Here is a 9,122-nt window from a genome sequence, read left to right as displayed (position 1 = left end):
TTTCAATTCCAAAATAATTTCAAACAGTGCCAAAACATTCTGAAATATTTTATGTTACCTCTCTGGACTATTCCAAGAGTACATAAAACATTTCAAAGCATTTGAAAATATATTCATTATATATTATGAATATATCCCCAAATTCAAATAGATTATTGATTTAAATTCAGAGACCAAATAATTCCTTAAAAATATTCCAGAATTTTGGTTTGATATATAACTCTTGCCAAAATTCACAAAACTATTTTTAGGGCATTTTGGATTCACAGAATGCAATTTAAAGGGTGCTTGCCCTTCTTTTAACTAGGGTTTTGAGGCTTCTGAATTCCTCAGTTCAAATTTCATTTGAATTTAAACATGATGCAGACATGAAGCTAGGCTAGAGCAATGCCAGAAGCTAGGGATGTGACACTTCGACACAGATCTGGATGATTCTAAGTCACAAACCGGATACGTGTATATGTTGAATGGTGGAGCAGTAAGCTGGTGCAGCTGCAAGCAGAGCGTCGTGGCGGGATCTACATGTGAAGCGGAGTACATGGCAGCCTCGGAGGCAGCGCATGAAGCAATTTGGGTGAAGGAGTTCATCACCGACCTAGGAGTCATACCCAATGCATCGGGGCCGATCAAACTCTTCTGTGACAACACTGGAGCTATTGCCCTTGCCAAGGAGCCCAGGTTTCACAAGAAGACCAGGCACATCAAGCGTTGTTTCAACTCCATCCGTGAAAATGTTCAAGATGGAGACATAGATATTTGCAATGTACATACGGATCTGAATGTCGCAGATCCGTTGACTAAACCTCTCTCGCGAGCAAAACATGATCAACACCAGAACTCTATGGGTGTTCGATTCATCACAATGTAACTAGATTATTGACTCTAGTGCAAGTGGGAGACTGTTGGAAATATGCCCTAGAGGCAATAATAAAAGGGTTATTATTATATTTCTTTGTTCATGATAATTGTCTTTTATTCATGCTATAACTGTATTATCCGGAAATCGTAATACACGTGTGAATACACAGACCATAACATGTCCCTAGTGAGCCTCTAGTTGACTAGCTCGTTGGTCAACAGATAGTCATGGTTTCCTGACTATGGACATTAGATGTCATTGACAACGGGATCACATCATTAGGAGAATGATGTGATGGACAAGACCCAATCCTAAGCTTAGCACAAGATCGTGTAGTTCATTTTGCTAGAGCTTTTTCAATGTCAAGTATCTCTTCCTTAGACCATGAGATCGTGTAACTCCCGGATACCGTAAGAGTGCTTTGGGTGTACCAAGCGTCACAACGTAACTGGGTGACTATAAAGGTGCACTACAGGTATCTCCAAAAGTGTCTGTTGGGTTGACACGGATCGAGACCGGGATTTGTCACTCCGTATGACGGAGAGGTATCTCTGGGCCCACTCGGTAATGCATCATCATAATGAGCTCAAAGTGACCAAGTGTTTGGTCACGGGATCATGCATTACGTCACGAGTAAAGTGACTTGCCGGTAACGAGACTGAACGAGGTATTGGGATACCGACGATCGAGTCTCGGGCATGTAGCGTACCGATTGACAAAGGGAATTGTATACGGGGTTGTTCGAATCCTCGACATCATGGTTCATCCGATGAGATCATCGAGGAGCATGTGGGAGCCAACATGGGTATCCAGATCCCGCTGTTGGTTATTGCCCGAGAGCCGTCTCGGTCATGTCTACGTGTCTCCCGGACCCGTAGGGTCTACACACTTAAGGTTCGGTGACGCTAGGGTTGTATGAATATGAGTATGCAGCATACCGAATGTTGTTCGGAGTCTCGGATGAGATCCCGGACGTCACGAGGAGTTCCGGAATGGTCCGGAGGTGAAGAATTATATATACGAAGTGATATTTCGGCCATCGGGAAAGTTTCGGGGTCGCCCGGTATTGTACCGGGACCACCGAAAGGGTCCCGGGGGTCCACCGGGTGGGGCCACCCATCCCGGAGGGCCCCAAGGGCTGAAGTGGGGAGGGGAACCAGCCCATAGTGGGCTGGTGCGCCCCCCTTGGCCCACCCTCTGCGCCTAGGGTTGAAACCCTAGGGTGGGGGGGCGCCCCACTTGCCTTGGGGGGTACTCCACCCCCCTTGGCCGCCGCCCCCCTTGGGAGATTGGAGCTCCCAGGGCCGGTGCCCCCCCCCCCTGGGGGCCTATATAAAGGGAGGGGGGAGGGGGCAGCCGCACCCTGAAGTTCTGGCGCCTCCCTCCCCCTGCTACACCTCTTCCTCCTCTGTCACGTGCTTGGCGAAGCCCTGCCGGAGTGCTGCTGTTCCACCACCACCACGCCGTTGTGCTGCTGCTGGAGCCATCATCATCAACCTCTCCTTCCCCCTTGCTGGATCAAGAAGGAGGAGACGTCATCCGCTCCGTACGTGTGTTGAACGCGGAGGTGCCGTCCGTTCGGCGCTAGGATCTCTGGTGATAGGATCACGACAAGAACGACTACTTCAACCCCGTTCTTTTGAACGCTTCCGCTAGCGATCTACAAAGTGGTATGTAGATGCATCTCCCATGACTCGTTGCTTAGATGAACTCATAGATGGATCTTGGTGAAACCGTGGGAAAAATTTTAATTTTCTGCAACGTTCCCCAACAAAGCCTTCCTCCGCACTACCCCTCACTTCGGCTTGTGGCTCAAAACCTTCAACGTGGAGCCTAAGATGATTGAGGGGCGTCAGGCAGAGTGCGGCGGGGCGGTTATAAGCAAGAGGGCCGATGCTCCATGGCCCAAGGGCTCTTTTCAGGAGGAGCTCGGCTCGTGGCAACAGGAGTGGTTTTATATCACCGCTCCAAGGGGCAGCAGGCAGAAGCCGCCGCCCGTCTTTTGCTCGGGCCCTCCACAACGGCTGACGTCATGGGTCAACAAGGGGCTTAACTGGGGGCCGTCCAAAGACGTACCCCTGTTGTAGGGCCGGATTCGAGACCTCCAAGAAAGGGAGATCAATATGGTGGTGGTGGCACAGGTTATGTTGATCCGGCGCCTTCTGCCCTGCAAACGTCGCCCCCTCCGCCTGTGGGAATTTAATCCGGAGGGGCCACGAGCTCTCCAACACTTCATGGGTTTGACACCCGCGGAGATGTACAAACTGTTCTTCGGATCGCAAGAGATGTGTCCGGACTTGACCGAGGACGCCGGCCTAAGCTGCAATCGCCCGGATACTCAAGTAAGTAGCCCTGTGTCCGGACATATTGTCCATTTATTTATCATGGGTTTGCCTTTTAACCAGCTATCCCTTTGACAGGAGTGGATAGCGCAAGCAAAACTGATACGGTGTCCGGCCCCCCTCCCTGAGACCACGCCGGATCTCGTGTTAGTCAAAATGTTGGAGTTTGCGCCTTCGGAGGAGGGCGAAGGGGGGCACAGGGAAACTACCACCTCCGCCAAGGAGGCTTTTAGTAAGGGGGGAATCAAGAGTCTCTCCTTCCAGGGGGAGAAGAGGACTGCTTTCGAAGACCCGGAGGCCAAGGCCTCAAAGCAGGGAAAGAAATCTGCACCGGAAGGTCCTGTGCCGGGAAGTGCCCCAGCCGCACAGTCTCCCCATAGGAATCAGCCCTCCAGTGAGCCGTAAGTAAAAAGGGGGAATTTTGTAATAGGGAACGCCCCTATATTATTTCCAAAGGTAACCGAAGTTTTCACCTTGTAGTTCGGATCTCAGCCCATCTCAGTAGAGCTCAACTTCGGGGGACCTTCCTCTGGAGATGATGGAAAGCAAGACGCCTCCATCTGCTGCCCCGTCGGGCGGGGCGGACAACCCTGAGGTGTCGTCACGGAGAGTCTCCCCGAGTTCGGCGGGGCCGGAGAGTCCGGCACCCATTGGAGTACGGCCGGTGGAGCTGTAGGATTTGCTCAAGAGGGCGTCTATCTCGGAAGATCACCGCACATTAATGAGTACGGTGATTGAAAGGATCTCATCCGCCGAAAGCGGGTTGTATGAGGCCGTCGGGAGCTTGCTGACGGGGTTTGAGGTACGCAAAAAATTACATACCTTTTGACAGTTTTGCACATGAAGTGCGCCCTGTATAGATAGTAGCCCCTGAGACTTGGTATGCTGTCGAAAGCGATAGCGTGCCAAGGATCATAATCTCAGTTATAGAATGTCGCCTTTCCTATGCAGGTGGCGGAACATTCGGTGGCCAGCCGGACTAATGGAGTTGCCGAACTGAAGAGGCAACTCGATGTTGCGGATGCGGACATCGCGCTGGTCAATAAACAACTTAACGAGTCGCAAGGTAGGTGGTTGCTCCGCGGTTGCCTAGTAAGGGAGCTGGTGCCCGTTCCTTACAATTTGTATGCTTGATGCAGATGGCACCGCTGCTGTGGAAGATCTTCGAGCGGAGCTTGCTCGAGCCAAGGAGCAAGCCAGGATAAGTAATGCGGCTGCCTTGAAGGCAGCAGAAGAGCTAAAAGCCAAAAAGGCTGCTCACTGCCGAAGCAGGGAAGAGTTGGCCGGAATGGCCTTGAAATTAAAAGATGCTACCGACCGTTGTGAGGTTCTTGAAGGAGAATGCCGAGTGGAGCAAGAGGGCCTGAAGAAGGCGCTCGCCGAAGTCAAGGATGCCCGGAGTGAGATGCGGGCTATGAAGGAGGAACTGCGTCAAGCCGGAGACATTGCGGCTGGAAAGCCCTTTCTTCTGCGTAGGAAGTTCACGGATCTGAAGTATGCTCAGCTGGGCCAGTTGTGTGGTGCGGAGGATCCTTATCTGGATTTGGCGGCGAGTGCGGTGGACGCAGTCGTGCACTTCCGAAGCCAGAAGGATCACGAAATGGAAGAGCTTTACTGGTCTCAATTCCATAGTCTGGAGCGTCCACTTCCGTTGACTGATCGGCTGGCTGGGTGGGCTAAGCTGAATAGATTGTCCGGACTTGCCATGACGGATGTGGTCACTCATCTGTGGCCGGAAAGGCCCAAGCCGAAGAGTTATTTTGGCTTGTTGCAGAAATTCCTTGGGGCGGTGCCGCATATCAAGGCGATGAAGCGGTCGGCATGCATAGAAGGTGCATGGATGGCTCTCGCCCGTGTGAAGACTTACTGGGCGGACATGAATGCCACCGCTGTTGCATCCCGGGGTTCGGACAAGAGCCGATTACCCACCGAGCACTATTTTGAGGAAGTCCTGCAGGGCGCTCATTTAATAGAGTCGCAGTGCTCGAAAGATGTCATGTTCAAATGACGTGTATGATTTGTGAGATCATGTTTGTAATGCAATAGCTTTTTATACTTGCGTTCAGTATTGAACTATCTCCTGTGCGGCCGTATATGTATGAATAACCTGAAAGTTGCAGTCTTTGGCTTCAGCCCCCACGCACATGGTGTGGGGGTGTTTGCAAAAAAGAAAAGCACTTTTTCACACTTAATCCAACGTCTTGGTCCTTTGAAGGAGGTGATAGCATAGCAAACTAGGCAACCGGACTATAATGCTTTATCACTTTCACTTAGCCATAGGAGCTCGATGGTGGGGCTACTATATAGCCCCTAGAGGCACCGCGCTCTCCGAACTTGGGGCACGTATGTGCCTGACTGGGAAGCGGTCCTTCGTCAAAACGGAGGAATTCTAAACATTCCAATAGTCGATCGAGTGGTTGACCAGTCTCTCGCTATATCATGACAGTCAGTTTTCGGCTTTCTCTACTGAGGTGCTCGCCCGGCCGAACCGGGGCACAATCGCAGTAGTTCTCCTGGTGCCGCGTTAGCCGATGGAGCGGAACGTAAGGCAGCAAAACACAGGAGCCGGGCAAACCCAACATTTGACCAAAGACATGATTCGAAGCTGATGCATATAAGGCCTAACTCGAGACGCCGAACACTCCCTGAGGTGTTCGGTCTTTATGATACCGGGCAGAACAATGCCCTAAGCCCCTAGTGTCCAGGTACAGACGGGAACTTCTGACGCGGCCGATGCCAAAACGCCAGCCTCCTCCTCGGTTATGGTAGAAAACCGGGGGATGTGTATCAACAAGAGACAGTAAGAAAGGTTTGCGCAGGGTCTTAATCTGAAAAGAATCCTTGCAACGGGTCCCTGCTGCACGTCTGCGTCTGTGTCTCTGTTGTGCTGTATCCTGGACGGGTGTAGCACGTGCTTCATCTGTAAAAGAGAAGGACTTAGTTTGGAAGAAATATCGTGCAAAGGTTGTATTTAAAATAAAGTATAATTTGGAAGATGAATAAAGTTGAGCTTTATTGGCTCTCATCGTTTATACGTGCAGCCCCTTGTAAAGGGGTATGCGGCTGGGAAGCCCCTTTTTATTTACGCTGGACTCGCCTAACCGTGTCCGAGGTCTGAATGACCTGTTTTTAGGGGCTTTGACCTGCAAGGTCGGACTAGTGTGTGGCTGTCAAGGCGGCCTCACGTTCTCCGTGGTCGAGGAACACTCGGAGTCACTCTTTAATGAGATTTGCCTTAAAGCGGGCGAAAGCTTTGCGTCCCAATAGTGCTTGAGGGCCACTGTGAAATGGGGCGATATGGAGAGTGAGCTTTTCGCGACGGAGGTTGTCGGATGAACCGGACACAACCTCTAGTGGTACAGAGCCTGTTCAATTGGCTTAAAGGCCTGGCGTCACTCCTTTGAAGGAAGTGCTGCTATGGAGAATTTTGGTAGGGTCTATCCCCATTCTGCGGATGGTGTCCTGTTATGGGAGGTGCCGCACTGTGTTTTCATGTTATCACATGAAGTGAGTTCACTGTTTTGACTTCTAGCGGGAAAGTCTTCTGTTTTCCAACGTTCTGCTTGTGGGGTTCGTCGTCGTCTTCGCTTGGTGTGTCGAGCCCCTTGCGTTCGGCATTAAGTCGGCCGGACTGTTTGAAGACCCAACAATCTCTGTGGGTATGGTTTCCAGGCTTCCCGGAGGTACTATGTATTTGACATAGCCTATCCAGAATTTTGTTTAGGTTGAGTAGCTCGTCACTGTTGTCCTTTAGGGGCAGTGTTTTGTTATTCGGCCGAGATCTTTTGAATCCGGTGTTGACCGCCGTGCTATTTGGGCCATTTTCCTTATTCCGGCGCTGATCTTTTCTGCGTCGTGATCTTCCATTTCCATCCCTGACTCCGGATGTACTCGGGTCGCTGGTGCTACATCTAGCCAGCCAGTTGTCCTCCCCTGCGCAAAAGCGGGTCATGAGGCTTGTTAGTGCGGCCATTGTTCTTGGTTTTTCCTGGCCGAGGTGTCTGGCGAGCCATTCGTCTTGGACGTTGTGCTTAAAGGTTTCTAAGGCTTCGGCGTCCGGACAGTCGACTATTTGGTTCTTTTTGGTGAGGAACCTGTTCCAGAATTTGCGTGTTGACTCTCCGGGCTGTTGAGTTATGTGACTTAAATCGTCTGCATCCGGAGGGCGGACATAGGTCCCTTGAAAATTTGCTCGAAACGCATCCTCGAGCTCTTCCCAACTTCCAATTGTATTTTCTGGGAGGCTTTTGAGCCAATGCCGAGCTGGCCCTTTGAGCTTGAGGGGTAGGTATTTTATGGCGTGGAGATCGTCTCCTCTAGCCATATGTATGTGTAGGATATAATCCTCAATCCAGATTCGGGGTATGTTGTTCCGTCATATGCCTCTATGTTTACGGGTTTGAATCCCACTGGAAATTCATGATCCAGTACCTCGTCGGTGAAACATAGTGGGTGTGCAGTGCCCCTGTATTTAGGTGTGCTGTTGTCTTCAAACGCTCGGCGGGTTGTGTTGCTTCCTGGAGTCTTCTTTTTTGGCCCATAGATAGACCTGACTGGGTCATCCTTTTTCTGAGGATCCTTATACTGATCGTGTGCCGGCTTGTGTGCAGAGCCCCTTGCTGTTCTTAGCCTGTCATCTGGTCGTCTATCCGGCCAGGCGGCCTCTTTCTTTTTTGACTACGGGGGCTCTAAGGCCTCCTCGTCGAATTCGGGCAACAACTTGCGCTTCAGGTAACTCTTTGCCTGGCGACTAGCGTCATATTTATCTGCGATATTGAGTACTTTGCTCCATCTCATTCTGAGTGTGTCCTCTGCTGTTTTGAGCTTCCGCTTTTGCTTCTTCAAACTTCTTGCAGTAGCGACGAGCCTTTTATGAAGGTTCTTATGCTCTGGTGATGTGTTCGGCGTGAGATCGTCTAGGCCCTTGTTTTCACCGGGGATGGGTTGCTTGTCTAGTTCACCGTGTTCAGATGATTGCTTGGTTGCGTGTTCGCCGTCCACTGCTTTGCCCTGCTCTAGGGCCGGGTCTGTATGGGTGTCGTTTTTGTCGAGGCGGTACTTTGGGCGGCGCTTGCGTCGCCGTTTTGGTTGTTTGCTGGTGGAGTTGTCCTTCGCCGTGTCCCGTTGTTCCTCATTATCACTTCCTTTTGGTGTATCCACCATGTATACGTCATGAGTCGGGGTGGCTTTCCAGTGCCCGATAGGCGCTGGTTCTTGGTCGTCTCCGGCATCGTCGTCCATACCGTCGATGTCTTCGGAGTCGAAATATAGCATGTCGGTTAGATCGTCGACAATGGCTATTAAGTGGGTGGTGGGTGGGCGTTGAATTTCTTCGTCATTCGCATCCCAACCGTCCTGACCGCAGTCCGGCCAGGGCTCTCCTGATAACGAGAGATACTTTAGCGAACTCAAGATGTCGCCGAAAGGTGAGTGTTGGAAGATGTCCGCTGCGGTGAACTCCATGACCGGCGCCCAATCGGATTCGATTGGAGGGGGCGCGGGAGGTTCGGAGTCCGGCAAGGAGTCCGGCACCTCGGAGTCACGAGCTTCATGAGGGACAAGGTCAGTGTTTGGCTCTATCGCCGTAGAGGTTGCAGCTCCTGAAGCGGTGTCTAACCATCCGTCCTCGATCTGCGCAGCCGGCTCCGAATTGAAGATCGGAGCGGACTCGAGTGCGGCCTCCAGGGTACTGTCCGGCTGCAGAGCTAAATCATGCCCATCGTGACAGTGCGGCGCGCTTGGCTGTGGCCCGAACCCATCGAGGATCAAGTCCCCGCGGGTGTCAGCCGTGAAGTTCAAACTTCCAAATCTGACCTGACGGCCAGGGGCGTAGCTTTCGATCTGCTCTAGATGGCCAAGTGAGTTGGCCCGCAGTGCAAAGCCGCCGAATACGAAGATCTGTCCGGGGAGGAAGGTCTCAC

Source organism: Triticum aestivum, chromosome 4B (genome assembly GCF_018294505.1).
Source record: "Triticum aestivum cultivar Chinese Spring chromosome 4B, IWGSC CS RefSeq v2.1, whole genome shotgun sequence".
NCBI lineage: Eukaryota > Viridiplantae > Streptophyta > Magnoliopsida > Poales > Poaceae > Triticum > Triticum aestivum.
Note: the sequence above shows the minus strand (reverse complement) of the source record.